This window comes from Panthera tigris, chromosome E2 (assembly GCF_018350195.1).
Source record: "Panthera tigris isolate Pti1 chromosome E2, P.tigris_Pti1_mat1.1, whole genome shotgun sequence".
NCBI lineage: Eukaryota > Metazoa > Chordata > Mammalia > Carnivora > Felidae > Panthera > Panthera tigris.
This window is the reverse complement of record NC_056674.1, coordinates 19,499,862-19,523,026: the sequence shown is the minus strand read 5'-3', so window position 1 is coordinate 19,523,026 and position 23,165 is coordinate 19,499,862. Positions and strand designations below refer to the sequence as shown.

General features: G+C 50.4%; 1 protein-coding gene across 4 annotated transcripts in view; it reads left to right on the top strand.

The window, feature by feature from the left end:
• CHST8 (carbohydrate sulfotransferase 8) overlaps window positions 1–23,165 on the top strand; it is a 127,739-nt gene that overhangs the window by 67,218 nt on the left and 37,356 nt on the right. The gene's annotated exons all lie outside the window — the stretch shown is intronic.

Sequence of the window (23,165 nt, the reverse complement as noted above, 5' to 3'; positions counted from 1 at the left end):
GATTTTTGAAGCCTGTGCCGGTACCGTATCAATTCAGCCAGAAATGTTACGATATATTTCTCACTTTAAGAGATAAGAACTCTGTTTTAAAACTTTCAATAATTCTTTACTATCCAGCGTTCAAATTCCTAAGTTGAATCCCAACTCTTATAAATACTTTTATTTCCACTTTGTTTTATCCAGTATCCGGATACAGCCCGCACGCTGCAGCTCAGAGGATGAGTCTTTCAAGTCTCTTTCAATCTGTAATATTCTCTCCTCATCTTGATTTTTCTCTTGCTATTTATTGGAGGAAACTGGGTCACAGGTCCTACAGAGTTTCCCACCGTTGGGATTTTTTTTTTAATTTTTTTTTTTTAACGCTTATTTATTTTTGAGACAGAGAGAGACAGAGCATGAACGGGGGAGGGTCAGAGAGAGGGAGACACAGAATCCGAAACAGGCTCCAGGCTCTGAGCTGTCAGCACAGAGCCCGACGCGGGGCTCGAACTCACGGACCGCGAGATCATGACCTGAGCCGAAGTCGGCCGCTCCACCGACTGAGCCACCCAGGCGCCCCCCACCGTTGGGATTTTTGTTGGTTTTACTCATTTGGTGTCGTTGTCTTCTGTTGTTTGCATTTCCTGTAAATTAAGTAAACCTAGCAGCTTGAACAGATAGAGGCTTCTTTTCTTTTCTTTTCTTTTCTTTTCTTTTCTATTCTTTCTTTTCTTTTCGGCAAGAATGTCCACGTGGTCATATGTGCTTTCATCAGGAGGCGCATATCTGCCTGGCTCTCTTTTGCAATGTCAACTAGCCACTGATGATGCACCTAGATGTATCCATTCTTCCGGGGCTACACAATGCAGTGCTCTGAGTTCATCATGCCTTCTTCATTCTTTTAAGTGGGATGGATTTTGTTTTAATGGGACGAGGGGAGTCGTTGGTAGTGACCCAGGAAGCCAGGGTGACGGTGGATTGATTGGTTTATTCATTGGTAAAGAAAAAAAATTCAAAACTTGACCTTCTGATACAGATTCTGTTGTTAACACACTACGAGTTCTTTCATTTTTTTGATGTTTGGTTTCTAGAGTGAGTTTTCTTAAGGCAGGGCCACCCCATGTTTCAGGGAAGTAGCTCTTTTCTTTCCTGAAGCCGTGGAGGTGTGGGTGGTGGAGCTGGGGACTGGGCTGATGCTGGGGTGTCAAAGGGGGAGGCAGCTACAGTGACAGCAGGGGTCCCTTCCTGCTCAGGGGCCCCGAGTGCAGACAAAGGGACTGGACAGCCCCTGGTGACTTCCTGGTCTACAATAACCTGCCCCCGGGGCATTCCTTCCACAGCACAAGGGCATCCAAGGATGGTAATAATAACAAACATTGACCAGGCTTTTACCATGTGCCAGAGCTTGTGTCAAGCACTTTACAGGTATTAATACGTATAATTCTCATAATGACTGATTATTCCCATTTACAGGTGCAGTGCCGAGCGGCCGCTTGTGTGGACACACAACGGCATTGCTGCCACTCGCAGTGCCACTCTCAGGCACCTTACGTGTGTTTAGTACTCACTGAATACTTTCAAAACCCCAGGAGTTAAGTACTATTACACCATCTGACAGATGAGACTACTGAGATAAGAGAGGTTGAGAGCCATGCCTGAGGCCACACAGCCTTGGGGTTCAGAGCCAGGATTTGTCCTTAGACAGCAGGCTGTCGCCACTGCACCTGCTGCCGTCCTAACAGCTGTGATGCTCCATATTGTCTGCTCTGGGCCCAGAGCAGAGCCTGGGCGGAGAGAGAACCTGGATGAAGATTTGGAGGCATGAGGGAATTTGGCATGGGAGGAACTCCTGGTGGATTAGGGGCAGGAGTGTGACCCGGGGATCCAGACTAGTACTGCAGACATGGCCAGTCCCGGGGCCCGTAAGCCCTTTTTTGGAGCATCTCAGAGGAGCGAGCCTTTGCTGCAGGCTGCGGGGAGCCCCGGGGATCCTGAAGTGGGGGCGGCTGTTAGAAGGCTCACTTTAATGGCTGCGTGTTTGGAGCTGTGGGCAGGAGCAGGGGAGGGGAAGAGAGTTCGAGGAACCACAGAGTGGTGTGGGAGAGAGGGCAGGGACTGGAGAGGGTAGATTCGGGGTGTTGGGGCAAGTACACAGGGGGGATGGTGATGAGGGTGAGGGGGGCTGTTGTCTCAGTTCAAGATGCCTCTGGCTCTGGCAGATCGAGACGGGGGTACCACTTACCGAGGCAGGACACGCCAGATGGGGAGCAGTTTGGGGCAGGGGGCCAGAGACCACACGTTTTGTCTTGGGCAGGGGCATCTGAGTTGCTGGGTGGAGTTGCTCTGGATTCCAGACACACAGGCCGCAGGGGACGAGAACCAGCAATCCATCCCCCTTCCCCCCCGCCCCCCCCCCCCCCCCCCCCCGCCAACCCCATCCCTCCTCCACCTGCATCTCTGCTCTCAGAACGCACACTTCGCTCCTTTGGTCTCAGACACCTGAGGGCAGTAATGGCTGGAAGAGCCAGGAGGGCTGCCTGGAGGAGGGGAACTGTGGTTGTTAAGAGGTGACCACATGCTGACCTACAAGCAGAGAGTAGTGAGACTGTCCTGGAGCCGGGGTCTCTCTCCAGAGCACACGGTGCTGAGCCATCTTGCCTAGTCTCTTACCGCTAGAAATCAGCAGCGCCAGAATTCCCACGCCCATGGGCCCGACCGACTCCAGGGCTCCTGTTTTTGTTCCCTGGAGGCGGGGCTGTGTTGGCTGGAGAGAGTGTGGCCTTCACTCTTGGTCCCATGGTTACCAGGGACGCACAGCCCTGCCTGTGCCAGATACTTGTCTTGTTTGTCTTGTTTCTACAGCAACTCTTTGTCCAGGTATGTCCCCTCGGAGCCCTGAGAACACCCCGGGTGGGTCAAGGCCACAGGAGTAACTGCTGAGGGGCTCTCAGAAACTCCCCACTGTGAGGCTGATGGGGCAAGCAGAGGTATGGCGGCTGCCCCGCCTCTGCCCTGGCACCTGGGCCAGGCTGGTCTCAGGGGAGGGGCAGCCTGCTGGAGCCAGGGTGTCTGAGCTATGCTCCTTCCGGGCCATGGGAGCCGGCAGCCCCTCCAGCTTCCTGGAACCATCTGCTTTCCCCGGGCAGGTGGGTTTTATTGGAATCCTCTCGAGTCTGTTTCCTGAAACCATTTTCTAACGGCATTGCGGAACATCATATATATTTTCCACAAACCTTGCGAGGCTGACACATCCTTGTTGTGACTGTGAATATCAGAAGTGACATGTAATTGCAGTGATCCATCCTGTTAAGTAGCTGGCAATATATCATTGCAAAATCAGCAGGGCTGGGACTCTCAGAACCCGGTGTTTCTGAACAATGCACCTGCAGCATGTTCAAACTCTCTTACCAAACACCGCCGAAGGCTCATGAGGGCCGCCTCGCCCTCCCTCACCTTGCTTTTCTGTGACCACAGCAAAGAAAATTTTACTCTAGGTAAAACCACCCTCTGAGTTTCCCATTCTTCGGAGTTCCCTCTCCTCGGCACAGAATGCATTGGGGTCAAAGTCAAGGCTGGGGGTCAGGATCCTGGTAACAGTGCTCCTTACAAGCATCACCCTTGGACTTTTTGGGCCCCCCCTTTTCCTTGTAAGCTCCAGGGCAGCTCTGTGGGGTTCCTTCTGGTGCCGTGGGGTGGGCAGTGAGCCGGGCAGCCCAGTCATCGCTGTGTCGGCAGGGGAAGGAAACCCGTGGGCTCAACAATTGCAGGATTGGAGACCCAAGTGGCCAGAAGCCCAAGGACGTGATGGCTGAGCCCACCTTGATGGGGCGGGTGCACTGAGGCAGAGTCTGCATATTTCGGGGTTACTACTCACACTTTGTTCTGTGCTAATTCTGGGGTAGTGCTGACTTAGACTCCGGGGTGAAGGGTGCCTTGTAGATGTGCAGAGGGCAATACTGATGGAGGGACAGACATAGGTCCTGCTGGAAAAGGGGGTATGGTATTAGGACACACAGCCCTCGAGTGTGGCCACCTGGAGCCCACTGATTTGGTGGGCCCCGGAGTGCTGGCTTTGGAGCTGAGTCCGGAATCTGCTTTTGGAGGTGGGGCTTCATGACAGACCCTCCCTCCTGCCCTCCCTGGGAGGCCATGTAGGCCCAGTCTCTACAGGGAGACCTTCTCTGTCCCCACCCTCTCACACTGAGGCTGGGGCATCCCCAGTGGCACCCCCCGGCCCACAGCTCCCCAGCATCTGCTTCTCTGACTGGGCCTCAAACATTTCCTCCCCTCCCTGCAGAAGACACCCTGGGGGTCTCCAGCCAGAACCTCACTTTCCTTTGGTGCGTTAAAATATGCTAAATGAAAAATAATGAGCCTGTAGGAACTAATAACAGGAATCACCTAATTAAATTAGGAAACAGACATCCTATCGCCGTAATCTGAAAATTGATATTAATAGAAAGTGGTCCCAGAATTGTTATGCTAAAGGTTCCTAGGGGTGGGGAAATTAAAAAGGAGAGCTGAACGGAAAATTGGGACAATCGTATCCAATAAGAGCAAGACTTAGGTTTTATAGGAACTAAAGGAAAACGCTAAAAATAGAAGACAGGATCATTGTGTGGATCTAATGAAGTAATGGACAAACATGGCTTTGAAAGCTACAGAGCTCCACGTGCGTGTATGATGATAATTTTTTAAATGAGACAACGTAATTAAGCTTCAGTGTGCATGAAACGTGGTGATAGTTACCGTTTATTGGCGCCTGGCACCGTCCCCAGTGCCTTTGCTTGTTCCTCCGCCTGTGAGGCAGGCATGATTGTCCTCAGCTCAGACTCAACAGAGGGTAAGGTGGTTGCCCAGAGTCCTGTGGCCAGAGTGGCCCGAGCCAGGATTCAAACCCAGATTTAGCTGGTTGCAAAGCCCCTCCCCAGCTCACTCTGCCTTCCTTGCCCGTTGCTACTAGTTGGTGTCGTGGTCTGCATTTCTTGTATCTTCTGATGTTTTTCTGCCGTTTCTTCAAAGTGCATTTCTTGCTAACACCCAGCGGCAGCCCCAGCCCCAGGGCTCCTCTGGTGGCTTGGGTAACAAAGCCCACACAAAGCCACCTTCTGAAATTACAGTCCAGCTGGGAAACTGGGTCTCCTATTGTGTCTGGGCCTGGGCGGGGGCCGTGCGGGGCCGCCAGTTCCGATGCTCAAGCCGGCTCCCGGAAGCCCCGGTTTCAGGTTGCGTGTCCACAGCACCGGATTGTTCCCCTAGGCCCCCTACTTGGAGGGGTGAATCAGGCTCTGTTCACCTGCGACGTGAGTCATGGCTTGGCGGGCCCAGAGCGGGGCTCAGGTGTGGGGTGACCCTTTTCCCACTCTGCCCGGCCCAGAATGAATTGGAGGGACCCAGCGGGGAGGGGAGGAGGGGGTCAAGATCTGTATGTGATATGCCCCAGCATCACATTTGGTCTGGGACGCTGTGACTGCACCTGGGCCAACGTTGAGCCCCAGGAGGATTAACCCAGGGTGTCAGCGGGGGGGTTACTCCCAGGACTGAACTTCCTCTCCCTCCTTGTGTGCCCCATCACCCCCCCACCCCTGACCCCATTCACCAACCAGGCATCTTTAGTGGGGGCCGCCTGACATCAGAGCCAAACCCCCCACTCAACTCAGGGGTTCTTCCAGGAGAGCAGAACTCCAATCCCGAGGGGTGGCCCCCTCTGCCTGGCTTGCTTCCCTCTCAGCCACATTTGGCCTGGGGGCTTGGGGCTATGGCGGGAGAGGGGGTGCTCAGGACCCCCTCAGATTCAGATTCAGGGAATCTGAACGTTGCACTCCCTGCCAATGTGGGGAAGGGTCCAGTGGGGTCCTAATGTGTGCTTATGGAGTCCCTCTCACCTTTCTGAAGTCCTGCCTTGCTAGTGTGGGCAGCAGAGAAGTGATTCTGTGCCAGAGAAGGGTGCAAGGACAGGGCTGTTGCTATGGTTGCTGTCCTTCTCCATGGCCACTGGGTGGTTCTTGGCTTTTTAAACCCTGAAAAGGTCATGGTGGTAGTTATGACAACAGAACCACCGGGGAGTTGCTTCTGAAGGCCGATGCGGGTCCACAGTGAAGTGAGCCCGTCAGGGACACTGTGGGTGTGGGCTGGGGCCCCGCATGCCTTGGGTCAGGCCTCGGTGGGGCTCTCACCGGGACCCCGCCTGCTGGCCCCTCCTGCTTATGGTGACACCTTCCTGGTGGCCTGAGGGTCAACGTGTGTCTTTTCCCTCCTGAAGTATTTGCAGGAAGTCAGGAGCTCAGGCAGACCCCATCTAAGCCACAAGCTCACTGTTACCTCTCTGCTGATGTTTTCATGATAAAGCTTATTTCGGGGATTTGTGGCTCTGAAGTTTTGACTTGAATCATGGTGGAGCTCAATGGACAATTCTATTGAGGAGGGCACCTTTTGGGATGAGCACTGGGTGTTGTATGGAAACCAATTTGACAATAAATTTCATATTAAAATAAATAATTACATGAAATACTATACAATCATTAATAAAATAAAATAAAATAAAACAAAATAAAATAAAATAAAATGTTTTGTTTAGATGGGAAAACTAGCTTAATGGGTTCTGTTGCCCCCGATAGCTGAGGTCCTGGAGCCCCTGCACAGCCAATGGCTCCTAACGGAGGGGTGAGAAGCACCTGGGGCGGTCTTCCCATTCTCATGGTCTGGGGTCCAGACGGGACACTGAGGGCTGCTTCTCACCAAGCCCTCGGTCCTGGCCATGGCATTTTCCAGCCCTCCACAGACGTTCTGAAGACCATCTATAGAGTAGACGGGCCCCCATGCAAGCCCCGCTGCCCCCAGCTTGGTTGTACCCAGAGCAGGTCAAGCGTCCAGTCCCTGGACAGTGGTTCTCAGCCCAGGTGGTTCTCAACCTGGGTTGGACCGAGGGAGTGGTCAGTGTACCCTTCACCACATTTTGGTCGCATGTCCACGCGTGGCTCATCCTGGGAAGGAGAAACCTACAGACATTTGTGAATGCATTCGACCTTCGCCCTCAGGGTCTGGCCTGCCTCCCGAGAGAGGGAGATGGGGAGAGAAAGGATGAGGTGGGATGTCACTGAAAACTGTGTGGGGTCACTAGGTCCATCAGAAAATGCATCCAGGGAGGGGAGACTAGGGAACTGGGCCACCACTCAGCTCCAGCTGAGTTCTGGGCAGTGTGAGCCCAGAGTGCCCAGACCCTCTTATTTTATTTTTTCCAAAGAAGCTAGGAGCCTGTACCATATTTCTGTGAATTCTCCTGATTTTTAAGTGGCAGCTCAAAGTTTTGAAGTTTAGAAGACTGTTTCAGGGTCGGATAATAGTTCATGCTTGGTACCTCCTGTCGGCTGGATGGATGGGAAGGAGAGGGTCTGTCCCATATCCCATACCTCCCTCAGGCTGAGAACTGCCCCCTCTTGCCCTCCCTGTGCAACCCCCGCCCCCCAGGACAGAGAGGCGGTGGGTCTTCCCGGTGGGGAGGGAATTGGTTAACTATTTCCTGCCCTGGGAGACTTACATGAAGCCAAACCCTAAGCAAGTCATGGATAGTTTGTCTGGGTATGTCCAAGGGCCCTTGTCTGGTTCAGGGGCCAGGAGCCCTGCCAGATAACTGTTCATGACTTCAGCACGGGGACTGGGGGATGAGTCGGCAGAGGTGTGGGGGAGACAAGGGCCAGGAGTAGGGGCCTGGGGAGGCACACACTAAAAACCTTCCTTCATTCGCACACAATTACTCATATGCAGATATTTTTACCACTAACACCAGCAAATTGCTGTGAGTAAAGGATCATTTCTGGACAGATCTTCTTGCAAGGGTGGGCCTACCAAAGGGCTGGGAGTGGGCTGCGGGCACCCACTGGGGTGGGTTTGGGTTAAAAGGGATATCCTGTTTCTCACAGTGATGCCAGGGATGGCCATGCTGGCCTTCTTTGTTTCCCACTGGGGATACTGTCTGCAGTAGTCACAATCTGTCAAAAGTCTCCTGTGGGAGGGACCAAGGCTAGCCCAGCATGGGACGCTTTGCACTTCCCTTCCCTCCTGCCTCCACCCACGTCAGGGATGATGCCACCAGGGCTGTGAGTGGGACCAGAGAGTTCGGGAGAATCCTGATAGCATCCAGGGAGTGTGGTCTGAGCAGTGATGACGGTATATGAGTGCTGAGCACCTGCTGTCTACCAGGCACTGCACTCTATGTGCTTTGCCAATACCCTTTCACCAAAGCCTCATAGCACCAGGTCTCTATTTTAACAGATAGGGAAACCGAGGCACAGAGAGGTGGAGTCATTGGCCCAAGGTTACACAGCCAGGAAATGGCAGTGCCTTAAACTAGATCCCAAAGATGCAGGGTCTTATTGGTGACTCTGACAGCCACTCAGCTGAGACACAGTGTTGAAGGCCAGGCTGGGGGCCCGCACCACACTGCCATGTTTGGGGTGTGCACCATTCCTGTGTGCTGCAGACTTGTTCTGGTCTGTGCATACGCGTGTGTGGGTGGAGGGATGGGACCTCTGTGAATGTTGTGTGGGTGTCTGGCTCTCGTCTACAATTGTGTGAATAACCGTGTGCACGCACAACCATGGGGTACAGGTGTGTGTGCTTTGGGCTGTCAGCTCTCATGGGAAACACTTTCATGTGGGAAAGGTTGGGGCTGGCTGCTTTGAGTGCACGCTGATGCTCACACCTGCCATGAGCAGGTGTGGGACGCTCGGTCAGGGCCCAGGCGGGGGCAGGTGACTTTGGCACCACAGGGCGAGTGGCCTGTGGGTTGTCAGTCACAGAAGTGGGTGAGAAATCGCCATTCCCATAGGAATGAAACCAGTTCTTGTAACCCCCTTGCCTGAGACCTGGGTAGACCAAATAATGAAATTACATTCATAATATTTCAGGTCGAACGATCGCTGTTCGAATTAGTTCCTTCCCAGAACCAAGCCAGAAGTAGCAGTGGTAATTAAAGGATTTGTGGACTTAAACCAAGTCTGCTCGTCGGGCATGTACAATATACGGAGCTTGGAAGATCTGTGTGGGCCTTGCATCCCCCTGGGGAGTGGGAAGGACAGTCAGTGAGAACAAGAAGCCCACACGCCAGAAGGAGGTGGGTTCTCACTGCTGGGGGCACTTTTCCACTTTCATCCATTTATTTCAGAAATATTTACTGAACTGCAGCCTGGCTGGGCACTGTGATTCTGCAGAGAGGAGGACCACGGGTACCCTGCTCTAATGGAACTCACAGGGAGTAGGTGGTGGGGAATTCTCAGTGTCCACCCTGACTCCTTCCCCAGCTGGCCCTTCAGCAGTGTCCCGGGAGTGCTGTGATGTCTGATCCTCCTTCCACTTCAGGGCTTGCAAGTTAAGTTCTGAGCCTGGGACCCAGCTAGGACTTCCTGGTAATCAGAGAAAGAGCAGGACGGGCATTTGTGTGGCTTGGCCCCCACCTAACGCATCCTGTGTCCTAGAGGAGGGTCATGGGAGCTGGGCCCCACGGCAGAAGTCACACCCAAGGCCAGAACATCCCTCCACCCAGCCAGTTTTTTATTTCTTCCATTTGCTTCACTGAGGGGAATACACAGCCCCCTCCTTAGGGAGCAGAAAGTGCCAGAATCCCATGAAAGCAAATACCAACAGTGTGGTCAGCCTCGGCAGTATGGCTGACTGAGCCGATGTGCCCACCCATCCTAGATAAAAAAGGACCTAAAACCTCTTTAAAATCCAAGAAAGAAAGAGAAATCCCAGGAGCCAGAAAATGAGAGGGATTCATGAGAAGCAGTGAGCTCTAGGGGATGCCTGCCACCGGTGCCCGGGGCTAGGGCTTTAAAAACAAAACAAAACAAAACAAAAAAACCCAGCTTCGTTCAGGTATAATTCACATGCTGTAACATTCACCTATTCAAGTTGTACACTTCAGTGATTTTTAATAAACTTAGCCGTGCAACCATCACCACAATTCAATTTTACGGAATTTCCGTTGCCCCCCCCAGAAATCTCTCATGCCCATTTATAGTCACCCGCTGTTGCCCCACGCAACCACAAATCTGCCTTCTGTCTTTATACGCTTGCCTTACGTGAACGTCTCACGTCAATGTGATCATACGATATGTAGTCTTTCACGTCCGACTTCTTTCACTTAGCATGTTTGTGAGATTCATCATGTGGCAGCATCTATCAGTAGTCTGTTCCTTTTTATCCGTGAGTAATATTCCATTGCATGGCATTGTGGTTTGGCTATTCAGCAGTTGATGGACATTTGAATTGTTTGTATGTTTTTGGCTATAATGAATAATGCTGCTGTGAACATTTACATGTCTTCATGCAGACCTATGTCTTTATTCTCTTGGGTGGATACATAGGAGTAGAATTGCTAGTCTGTGTAGTAAATTTATGATGAATTTTTTGTTTATTTTAACTTTACTTATTTTGAGAGAGAGAGAGAGCATGAGCAGGGGAGAGTAGAGAGAGAGGGAGAAAGAGAATCGCAAACAGGTTCTGTGCTGTCAGCACAGAGCCTGACACGGGGCCTGATCCCACAAACTGTGAGATCATGACCTGAGCCAAAACCAAGAGTCAGATGCTTAACCGACTGAGCCACCCAGGCACCCCAAATTTATGTTGTTGAAGAAACTGCCAAACTGTTGCCAAAATGTCTCCACCATCTCCTTTCCCCCCAGCAATGCACAAGGGCTCTGATTTCTTCACATCTTCATCAACACTTGTTATTATCTGTCTTTTTAATTATAGTCATTCTAGTGGGTGTGAAGGGATATCTCATTGTGGTTTTAATTTGCCTTCTCTAAAGACTAATGATATTGGGCATATTTTCATGTGCTTATTAGCCATTTGAATATCTTCTTCAGTGAAATATCTATTTGAATCTTTGCCTATATTTTAAATTGAGTTATTTGTCTTTTTACTGAGTTGTTATTCTTTATTTTACAGATCCAAGTACTTACTAAATTTGCAAGTGATTTCTCCCATCTGTGGTTTGTCTTTTCAGTTTCTTAATGGTGTCTTTTGAAGTGCAAAAGTTTTTAAATTTGGAGAAGTTCATTCCATCAATTTGTTTTCTTTTTTGGATCATGATTTTGGTGCTGTATCTAAGAATCTTTGCTTAACCCTAAGGTCAATAAAGACTTTCTCCTATGATTTCCTCTAAAAGTTGTATAGTATATAGTTACATACCACTTATATAACTCTATATAGTATATATAATATATAGTTTTATCTCTTACATCTATGCCCATGATCCATTTTGAGTTAATTTTTGTGTTTTGTGTGAGATAATGGTCTATCATTTTTGTCTGTGGATATCCACTTGTGCCAGCACAACTTATTGAAGACTGTCTTTTTCCCATTGTATTACCTTTGGTCAAAAATAAATTGCCCACAAATACAAGAGTTTCTCTCTGGAGTCTCAATTCCATTCTGTGGAGCTGTATGTCCAACCTTACACCAATAGGACAATGTCTTGATTACTGTAACTTTGTAAGTTTCGAAATCAGAAAATATAAGGCCTCCTGCTTTGTTCTTCTTTCTCAAGGTCATTTTGGTTATTCTGGGTCTTTGTAAAGACCATGTAAATTTTTATGTGAATTTTACGATTTGCCCATTTCTGCCAAGAAAAAGCCTACTGTGATTTTGATAGGTGTTGCATCGAATCCAACAAGCAACAATATTGAGTCTTCCAATCCATGAACATGGAATGCCTCTCCATTTATTTAGGTCCTCTTTAGTTCCTATTAGCAATATTTTATAGCTTTCAGTATACAAGTCTCACCCTTCTTTTGTTAAATTTATTCCTAAGTATTTTATTCTTTTTGATGCCATAGTGAATGAAATAGTTACCTTAATCTTATTTCTGCGTTGTTCATTGCTGGAAATACAATAGAATTTTCTGTATTAGTCTTATACCCTGCAACCTGTTAAGTCTAGTAGTTTTATTGTATGTGAATTCCCCAGGATTCTTAAATACAGGGTCATGTTGTCTGCAAATAGTTTTACTTCATTTTCAATCTGAATGCCTTTTTTTTTCTCTTACCTGACTGCACTGGCTAGAACCTCTAGTACAACATGAAATAGAAGTGGTGAGAGTTGGGGCACCTGGGTGGCTCAGTCGGTTAAGTGTCCGACATCGGCTCGGGTCATGATCTCACAGTTGGTGAGTTTGAGCCCCGCGTCAGGCTCTGTGCTGACAGCTCAGAGCTTGGATCCTGCTTCAGATTCTGTGTCTTCCTCTTTCTCTGCCCTTCCCGCATTCACGCTCTCTCTGTGTCTCTCAAAAATGAATAAATGTTAAAAAAAAAAAAGTGGTGAGAGTGGACTTCCTTGCTTTGTTTCCAATCTTAGGAGGAGAGCTTTCAAGTTTTCACCATTATGGATAATGGTAGCTATAGACTTTTTGTAAATGACCTTTACTAATGTGAGAAAGCTTTTTTCTACTGCTAGTTTGTTGAAAAAACATTTTTTTACCATGAATGTCAGGTTTTGTCAAATGCCTATTCTATATCTATTGAGATATTTATGTGGTTTCATCCTTTATTCTGTAAATATGGCATATTACAGTAATACATCAACCTTGCATTCTTGATATAAATCCCGCATGCTAATGGTGTATAATCCTTTTTATATGTTGCCAGACTCAGTTTACTAGGATCGTTTGCATAAATTTTTGAGGAATAGTTGTCTGTAGTTTTCTTGTGATGGCTTTGTCTGGCTTTGGTATCAGATTAATGTAGGTTTCAGCATGATTTGGGAGGTATTTCCTCCCCCTTTTCTATTTTTCTGCAAGAGTTTGTGTAGGGTTGACATTACTCTTTAAATGTTGGAAAGAATTTGCCATTAAAGCCATCCAGAACTGGACTTTTCTTTGTGAGAAGGTTTTTAAATTACTAATTCAATTTCTTTACTATAGATCTATTCAAACTTTCTACTTCTTCTTATGTCAGCTTTAGTAATTTATGTCTATCTAAGGCTTTATTCATTTCATTCAAGTTGTCTCATTCATTAGCATAAAGATGTTGATAGTATTTCCCTGTATTCGTTAGTGACATCCCCTCTTTTGTTCTTGAGTTTAGTAATTTGTGTATTCTTTTTTGTTTGCAAGTCAAGCTAAAAGTTTATCAATTTTGTCAATCTTTTCAAAGAACCAACTCTTAATATCATTGCTTTTGTCTTTTTTTCTGTTTTCTGTTTCATGGATTTCTATTCTAATATTTATTATTTTCGTCTTTTTGCTTACTTTGAGTTTAGTTTGTTCTTCTTTTTCTAGTTTCTTAAAGTGGAAGCTTAAGTAATTGATTTGAGATCCTTCTTTTCTAATAGTCATTGTAGCTATAAATTTCCCTCAAGCACTGCTTTATCCACTCTCATGATGTCCTGAGCCAGAGCTCTCTTGCAATATCTGTCTGATCTGTAGGTCTGTTGCTCCCCACCCACCCCCCCGCAACTTGTATCACAACCTCAGGCTAGCTGAGATTTTGGAATTACTATTTTCAACAACATTCCCAGACATGGGATGTTTCAGACTTCATGGCCTACTCTACCTTGGGAAAACTTCAGTCACTAGGGAACTGGGTGGGGGTGATGGAAACAGACCCAGGCTAAAATGCCATAGACTCACACTCTTCTTCCTGAGGTTCAGTAGAATTTCTTGAATAAATGCTTCTTCTTATGTTTTATCTTTGGTTCATTTCTAGAAGTATTAAATGGTTAGGTTTTTTATGTTTTAATTTTTTTCCTGCTCTGTCATTTCTTTTGGGGAAAAGAATTTGCCAACCTCCTCACTCAGTCTTTCCAGAAGCAGTACCTTCAGGACTGGGATCATGATGTCTACACAGACAGGAGATGAGGTCTACGGCCTGACCAAGGTGCTACACTGGAGTGCAACTGCTCTGTAAATAGCACCCTCAGAAGGCATCGGGATCCCTGCCCACTGGCTCAGTTTGCTTAAGACAGCCCCAGTTTATACCTGTGGCCTGGTGTAATTATTAGCAGTGTCTCTCCCACACTTAGAGGTGACTTAATTTTGATGACAGATCATGGCATAGATGTCATTCTGTAAGACGAAAATGTAGCCAGAAAGCATGGGATGCAAGAAATAATGCTAAGAAAATAAGTTGTCAGTATGTAGATAAAAATAATAATAAGCACTCATTTTGGGGGGGAGGGGTTAGGAACTGCAATGATGTGGAAATTCAGATGGGGGACAGTAATTGGAGTTAAAAATCTAAGGGAGTCTAAGTCTGTTAGGGAGGAACACTGGGATCCTAATAAACTTTGGACTTTATTTTAAAATATGGCTAGGGGCGCCTGAGTAGCTCAGTTGGTTTAAGCATCCGATTCTTGATTTCAGCTCAGGTCATGATCTTACGGTTCCTGAGATCGAGCCCCATGTCGGGCTCCAAACTGACAGCATGGAGCCTGCTTAGGATTCTCCCTTTCTGCCCCTCCCCTGCTTGCATGCACGCATGCTCTCTCTCCCTCTATCCCTCAGAATAAATAAGTACTTTAATCACCTCCTGTTTGCCTCACCAGAAGGGGTGGATTCCCAGCCAGTGGTTATGAGGATGGCCAACACTCAGTACTGGACAGATGAGCTCAACAGCAGTTGATGAGTCACGTGTGCTCACAGCCTGAGGAGGCCACTGCATGCCATGCAGGGTCACAGGGAGACTGAACAGCAGGAATCAGCTTTGGGAGGCAGACCAGTAGTGTCAGGAGGGCGGGGTGCTCCCTGGTTCTCGCAGGAAGATGCCACTAGCTATTTGAATAATTCCATGAGCTGGTAGGGCATTGATACCTGTCCTCAGGTAAGCAGGAGCTGTGTCTGGTCCCCTTGATGAGGATGGTTGTTTGGCTGGGGGACCTCATCTGCAGGAGCAGAGTGGAGAGGGAACTTGCAATGATGCCTCCCATATTTTACCAGGTATCAAGGCAGCACATGACATTGAGCCTTACTTGTAGGCCTTACGCCGTGGTGGCAGTGTCCCACAGAACCGAGTAGAAGAAACATGTCATCCCGAGTGGGGCTGCCTTGAGTCAAAGTGAGCTGGAGAGGAGTCTCCTGCCCCAGTCACAGGACTTCCCCAACCCCAGCTAGGGTGCCGGGACCCTGGTCATCCTCTGCCTCTCCACTCTGCCTGTCTGCATGTCCATCCCTATTGCCACCATCTGTCTATCTTTGTTTACAGGGACATAGTCCCAGGGTCTACCTTGTGCCTCCTTCAAAACCAGCATAGCTGGAGACTGGCCAACCATGTGACCTCACCCCATGGACAGCCACCAAGTGTCAGCCATGAGGCCCTGAGCCCAGCATTGATGTTTCCGGCACTGATATCCCCTACCTGCCCTAGGTAACCCCAGTGCACCTGGCACAAGCCCACCATCCCTGACCCACACAGGGAGTCTGTAGCCTGGCAGTGCTTGCTGCCATTTCCAGAACCAGTATAGTCCAGTGGGTGGGTGAAGGGCTGTGCGGAGGTCCATAGCTAGTGTCTGCTCCCCCAGTGTAGGAGTGATGACTGGTCACCCCTGGCAGGCACTGCTGCTTGGGACCAACCCTGGCATACTGGTCAACAGGAAAGGAGAAACAGGTTCCCACCTCAGGCATCTCTGAGGCACTGTCTCAGATGCGCCGTGCAGGTAGGAGCAGATGTGTGGGCAACACATTCCTCCCCACTCCCCACTCCCCACTCCCAACTTCCTGGGGTCTCTATTCCTCAAGGCATGTGGCTACCCAGACAAAACTACCCAAGGCTACCCAAGGCAAAACCCAGACATTTTGGGTTATTACTGCTGCACAGGCTGGGACTGGGGGTTTTGAACCTGCCGGTTATTTTGAGCCACAGATTCCCCACAGAGCCTGGCTGGGGAGTGCAGGGCTGGATGAGAACATTTGGCTTCCATCTACCTAGAACCAGGAGGGGCAGCTACTACGTAGATAACTGTTCTCAATCAGGCCTGTGGAGGTGTTAAAAACCTGATGCCCCAGCCGCCCCCTAGACCCAGAAAATCTGAATCTCTGAGAGAGTCCCTCAGTCAATTCCATTGTGCAAGCAAGTTGGAAAGCCATTGGATTCCGAAGAGCGTTTCTTGACTTTAATGTAACTACAAATCACTTGCATAACCTGTGAAATTGCAGATTCTGATTCTGTAGATCTGGGTGGGGCCCAAGATCCTGCATTTCTATCAGCAAGTGCCTATAATGCTGGTATATATACCAGCAAGCATATATACTGAGAGCTTCCTAAAAATGCAGGCTTTCAAGGCCTGACCCTAGATCTGCTGAATTACAATCTGCATTTGAACAAGATTCCCGGTGGTCTGAATGCACTTGAAGGCTGAGAAATGCTGGTTTAGACTTTAATGGCCCAGCAAGCCTAAGAGAGTGAGAATGCTTTCAGCTTCATCAGGGATCAAAGGCAAACATGTCTTCGTTACCAGATGACAAAGCCTCGGGTCCTTTCAGCTGCTGGCAACTCTTTTCAGGAATTAGGACCCAGCTGAATGTGGCTGTCCCTTTGTCCTCCCCAAGCCCCCTGCTCCAGCCTCTTCCTTCTCTATCCCACCCTGGTATGAGATCCTGACTCTGGGCTTGCCCTAAGCCTCTGAACTTGGCTCAGCTTTGTGAATCAGCCCAGCCCATGGGAAGGACTGTGCAGCCTACTGAGCACATAGAACCCTCTCCAACACAGCTTACCGCCCCCAGTCCACCCTGGCAGACACCTGACCCCAACATCAAGGCCACAGTCACCTTTTCCCACACACCCACTTCTCTCTAGATGACTCATCCAGGATGCTTGCTCTGTTTTCATGTTTGCCCAGCTGCCATCTGAGCTGTAACCCCCTTCTCCAGCCAGTAAAAAGCTCCAGCCTTGCTCTTGAACAAAGTCACTCCCTCTCCTTGCACCCCAGTCCTTCCCTTCCCCACTCACCCAGGGCTGCTGTTTGGTCAAGGCCAGGGGTGTGCTGTGAATGGCCTGAAGCTCCTGATCCACTGTCCAGCACCTGTCCCTGATCCACTGCCTTGTCCCTGATGTGGTCTGAGTCCCACAAGAGCCCAGACCCAGGCCTCTATTCCCTGGCGTGGATAACATGGGGATCTTGGCTGGTGTGTTGCAGCTTCCCCCGGACCTGGGGTCAGGAAGGGAAAGTAGATCCAGAGGGCCAGTTTCTGAACTGATGGGGATAGGCCTTGAGGGAGCACTAGTAGGTCTGTGATTTAGTAAACAGAATACAGTACTTTCTGGGACTGTCAGCTCTGCATCCCAGCTCACTTCTGGTTGCCTTGGCAACTCAACAGGTTCAACTTCTTTTTTGAGCATCAGTGTCTGCTCAGACAGGAGGTGACAGGACCCCTGGAGGTGTACAGATCTTCAGATGGCAGACAACTTGGCACTCAGGATGACCTTCACCTTCCTGCTGCATTATCTGGCCTTGGTTGTCTCCTAGCTACCTGCACGATCGTATGATCCTGCCCAACTACCTATCCATCCATTCATCTGTTTATCCAGAAGGTAGTTGTTGAACACCTGCTATGTGCCTGGCCTCATGTTGGCTTCCTCAGGCAAGCCTATGAGTTCCTGGCCCTCCAGGTCAAACAGGAATGTCTCCGTGGGTCCAGAGGTACCTGGGCAAGCTTGGAGGTCAGGAAGTCCATGGGGACTTTTTACCAGCACATATGGGAGCCCATTTAGAAGATAATGTGCACTGCAAGCCTGCCTACCACCTTCTGCCAGACCCTTCTTATGTACATGTAATTTGCATAAACACAATCACAGCCCACATACTGTAATCTGTTTTCTCTCGCCTATCGCTACACGGTAGCCCATTTTTCACATAGATCCATGTAGATTTTTTTTTTACGCCTTTTAGCAGCTTGATGGTATATCATTGGTTTGTTTAACCAGCTCCCTACTGATTGATTTATGCTTAGGCTGTTTGCAGTTTGGGGCTACTTCATGAATCATTTCTATTTCCTCTGTTGTCATCTTTTTCTGTTTGCTTCTCTTGGTCTCTCTCATGTTGGAGGCTGTCCTCACATGCTTGGTGGCCCGTAGATATCTATTCATAGTTGAGAGCGGGGCAACAAGCACCTGATTGATGTGGTGTGGACGGCAGGGCTTCCTTCGTAGTGTGTGGTGAGAAGTCAGCCATCTTGCTGGAGATTTCCAAGGGTGAGAATGTTAGTTCCCTCTCACCACCACAAACCACCATAGACCGGAGGGCTCAAACAGGAGACGTTATTCTATCAGTCCTGGAGGCTAGGAATCCACGTTCAGAGTATCGGCAAGATTGCTTTCTTCTGAGGCCTCTCTCCTTGGCTTATAGATGGTGTCTTCTCTCTGTGTCTTTACGTGGTCTGTCCCTGTCTGTGTCTGAATTTCCTCTTGTGAGGATATCAGTTCCTTTGGATTAGGACCCACACTAGTGACCTCATTTTAACTTCATTTCCTCTTTAAAGACCCTGTCTTCAGTTGCATTCAACTATCTGTCCCCTTGAGCCCGTGGATTCTGTTACGACCCTCCAACCACTTTCTGACTTCCAAAAATGTATTGGAATCTGTGCCATCCTCCTTCCAGTTCTCTTTGTTCCCATGGGCATCTGTTTTATTCCTTTGCTGTCATTACACTGGGATTTAGGAGGAAGATGAGACAGATGTACACATTCGGTCCACTCTGTCCCCCCGCAAGCCTCCTGGCTTCTCCCCAAGAAGAGGGATAAGCCGCAGCCTGCAGTGGGGGGCTCTGAAGCAGGATCCAGTGGGGAGGGCTTGCAGTTGCCTGGAGCTTGGTGTGCCTATGGAGCTGCCCTTTGAATCCTGAATCCCTGTTGCTACTCAGAGAGGGAAGGAGCCTCCCTGGGAGGCTCGGGTTCCCAGGGCCTGGCACCTGCCTTCCTGCCAGCCTTCTCTCCCCACCATCGGTGATGTCATAGGTGTGACACTCTCGAACCAGAGACAAGGTGGGTGTCTGACACCTCCAAAATAATACGTGTTTTCCAAACTGTTGCTGAAGCTGCTAAAATGTTTTTTAAAACCATTTACACTTCCCTTGGTATGAAGCAAATACCTTCTGTCAGCCGGGCACGGGTCGGGAGGGGGCGCGTAAGACTGGAGAAGCCAGATCAGAGCAGCCCTGGGCCTCAGTGCTCCCTGGGGCATAAGGGTGGATATGGGGGAGACCCAGGCCTGGGGAGGGGGGAGGTGTCCGCCCTGTGTCTGTGAGGGAGGGGGCCTGCAGAGTGGGCAGAAGGGGCCACACGGCAGTTACAGGGTAATCCATGGTGGCAGTGATCTGTGTTTGGTCCTGATGAAGTTTTCCCTTCCAAGGCCTCTCTGTGCCCTTGCAGGGGAGCAGGTTTGTATCTGAGGGTACACCCCCCACTTCTGGCTTCTGTTTTGGAAGGTCTGAGCTCATCGAGGCGTTGTTCTAAGGAAAAGGGACAGAGGGGATATCTTTGAAAGACATGAGGCAGATTCAGTGACCAAAGCTGAGAGCAATGGAATTTGCCCAAGGCTAGGAGGTGAATGGTGTTTGGGGCTCCCTGGGTAGTGGGTGACAGGCCCAGGGAGGTGGACCTGGGGAGACTGGACAATGCCAGAGGGTTACACCATGCACCTGCTTATAGTGATCAGGGGGACCAAAGCAGCAGAGGGCCCTCCCTGGACACCCTGGACTGTCTAGGCCCAGTGGCCCAGCGGGGGTGGTGGTGGGGTTACTTCACGGGACCCCAGAGAGGGGGAGGAGCCATGCATGGCTGAGCCTGGGGCTAAGCTGCCCTTAGCAGGATGGGGCCTGGAGCGATATATTTTGAGTTGCAAGAGATAAAGAAACTTGTGCAGTGGGACCCAAACGGTTCACAACAGGCCCAGGCTTTACATGGTGTGTGACCTCCTCCTGCAGGCAGCACTCCGGCCAGCCAGGGAGGTGACACTGTGTGCCAGGGAGGCTGGCTGGCCTGTGTTGTGACAGCGCCACCTGATGCAGCCCCACGCACCCTCATATGTGTCGGCTGCTGGATGACTGCGGGAAGGCTTAGGGCCGCAAAGGGGACACTTCCCTTTCTGAGAGCTTCAGCACTATTTTCTCCGTGGGCAGCACTTTGGTAGGAGGGCAATCCTGCTGTCTGCCTCAGTGGCTCACTCCTGCAGAGGCTGGGAATTTACCCCCATGAGCCAGGCCTGGCCAACCAGAGAGCCCTCCAGTCAGGGGAGGGAGAAGACCCAGAGGTTTCTGGTATGTTGGGGAGTGGCAGGGACGGACTGTCTGGGCCCCGTGCCATGCACACCACACACCACCCACCACACCACCATCCCGTGGGCGTCTGTTCCCCAGCCAAAGTCATGCCCAGCTGACTCTCCTCCTCCAAGCCTGGCGTGTGCTCACTGAAGAGGGGGCAGCCCTTTCCCCACCTTACCCCCTCAGGGGCTCCCGCAGGACAGAAGCACCTCGTGCTGATAAGAACCGGGTAGCTTCTCCATCCCAAAGCCATGGGGAGGCAGGAGGTGGGGAGCAGCAAGGGTGTGCAGCCTAGGAGCTTCCAAGGGCAGGACCCTGCTCACTTACCCTGAATGCTACCCCTTCGTTCCTCTCCCCCTGCAGTGGTCGGCCTAGCCCGGGAGCTGGGGCCACAAGTGGGAGAGCCCCCATCAAGGATGACCATGGCCATTGTCGCGGAAAGCAGAGGCAGCCGGCCCTGTGCTCTGGCCTAACCTGGACACAGGGAGGAATGGTACTCGGACCCCAGCAGACCCAAGCCAGGGCAGCCGAAGCTTGGTCTGATCCGAGATGCTCTCTGCCTGTCCTTGGCCTATACCTATGGCCATTTCCAGGCTCAAGGCCATTTGGTCCAGATATGCCTGCTCTGTGGCAACAGGAAACCCAGAGTCCACACATTCACGAATGAAACCCCTGTGGGAAGTGATAGGGCCTGACAAGAAGGCTTCGGTCTCTGGAGACCTTTCCTGGGGTCCCCGTGGCCACTTCTTAGAAACTCACTTCAAAGGTCCCTAGAGTTCTGTTGGCATTAGAGGTGTGCACTTGGTGTGCCACCAGCAGAGGGTGCCCTGAGCCAGCTCACGACATTCTAGTCTGCCCTCAGTCCTCTGAGACTGGGCACCCCGAGGACAGGACTCGGGTCTGTTCCTGTCTCTGCCCACCTCGAGCCACCTACCCACCTCCCATCACCATAATGGATGCAGGACTAGCACATGCTTGGTGCTTAATAAATATCTGTTGAGTGGTTGCGGGGATGGATGGATGGACAGGTTGATGAAAAGGAAAGGAAGAAAGAGGGAGGGTGGAAAGGACAAATGGATGGATGTCTGCAGGAATGGATATATGGATGGATAAACAGACGGATGGGTGGGTGAGTAGATGGACAGATGGATGGTGGGGTGGTTGGACAGATGGACAGAGTATGGACAGATGGCCGGGTGGTTGGGTAGATGGACAGAGGATGGACGGATGGCTGGGTGGATGGATCAGTGAGAACGTGGATGGGTGGACAGATAGCTGGGTGGACAGATGTATAGGTTAATGCATTCTAAGAAGGAACCAAAAGGTCAGTAAAGGTTTATTGCTGGACTGAAGCCATGGCCCCAGCTATGGATGAAACTCTCTTAGGAAACAGAGAACACTTAATAATACTTCCAGAAAAAGGACCCAGATGGTGATATTTTCTTGCAGGTCTCATGCCCAATATTCCTGTGTTCTTGTCATCAGGTTCTTGCTCTGTCCTCCCTGTTTCCTGGGTACAACCCTTCCCCCCCTCCACCGTGGACGGGGCATTCAGGACTGGAAACCGGAAGGGGCGTGACTGCAGAGATGAGGTTTCTGGGGAGAAACTACTGTTTCCCACCTGAGTATAACCGCCGGCCCAGCCTTTGCTGGCAGCACACCCTGTCCCTTACCCGGACACGGCCCTTCCTTCCCCTGCTTCCTGTGGTCTTTAGCAGGGGTTCTGGTATGAGTACACTAAGTGGATCAATCGCGTGTCAGCCCTTTGCCAACAGCGAGCCGCATCAATCAAGTGCTGAGTGACAGCTAATCATTTTCCACCTGGTGTTCACCCTTGCAAAGATCCGAGGGCTCTGCTCCCAGACCTGCTGGAGACCAGGAGGCTGTCAGACTCTGCCCCACTCCCCTGCAGTCTGAGGGCACTCTCCCGGCTGCATTTCCAGCCCCAGCATGTGATCACGCGTGAGTGTAAGGCTTAGTGGGAATCTGTGCCCACCCAGGGCCTGTGAGCACACATGTGCCTGTGAGTGTGCACAGATCTGCATGTGTGAGCATATCTGGAGGGTGAACACCCAGCCCTTGGGACATGACATGCCTGAGGGCCCATCCACCAGTGTGTGCATATGGCTGTATTTGTTTGCGAATGTGCCCGTCTCTATGTGTGTGCGTGTCTGTGTGCACATCCGTGCACATCTGAGTATCTGTGTGAGTGTGTGCATGCACAGGCATATAGGAACACATGTCTATGTGAGCATGTGTCACTGTCTACATAAAGGGGTGTGCTAGGTGCCTGTGTTTGTCATCAGGGTGCTGCTGTCATCAGGGTGCCAGAGGCTACAGCCCCCTTGGGTACTCCTGAGTCCTCTCCTGCAGGATGCCCTCCTTGTACCGTCTCAATGTCACTCCCACCCTAGCTGGTGCCTGGAAGGGAGGAGTGGTGGCCAGAGCCCTATGCTCACTCATTGTCCCTTTCCTGCTGGAGAAAGCAGGTGCCAGAGAGAGGAGGGCAGCTGGAAGGGAGGAGGGTCCTGGGTTGACAGGAACAATTGAAAGGGATGGCATCGAGGTCAAGCTGTATTCAGGTGCTGTCTTGGTGTCATCAGAACTCAGCTTCTCCATTCCTCCCCTCTGTTTTCCGCTATGGGCTTCACTCCCAGACCACCTTGCGCCTAGAGGTGGCCCTTGCATCTCCCAGCCTCCATTGTCACCCTAACTTTGTCACCTGATGCTCCATGAGACAATTCCTATGGCTGGGGGATGGACTAAGCCACTGGTCCATCTGGATCACATGCCCCTTGTGGCGTGTGTGGTGTCACCCTGTCTAAACCACAGGGTCCGAGAGCAGGGAGGGGAAAGCAGGGACGGTGGGCCAGGAATGGGAGATTTGGTGGGCAGAAGCTGTGGAGGGGCACTTTGCTCCCTGCCGTTGATCTCAT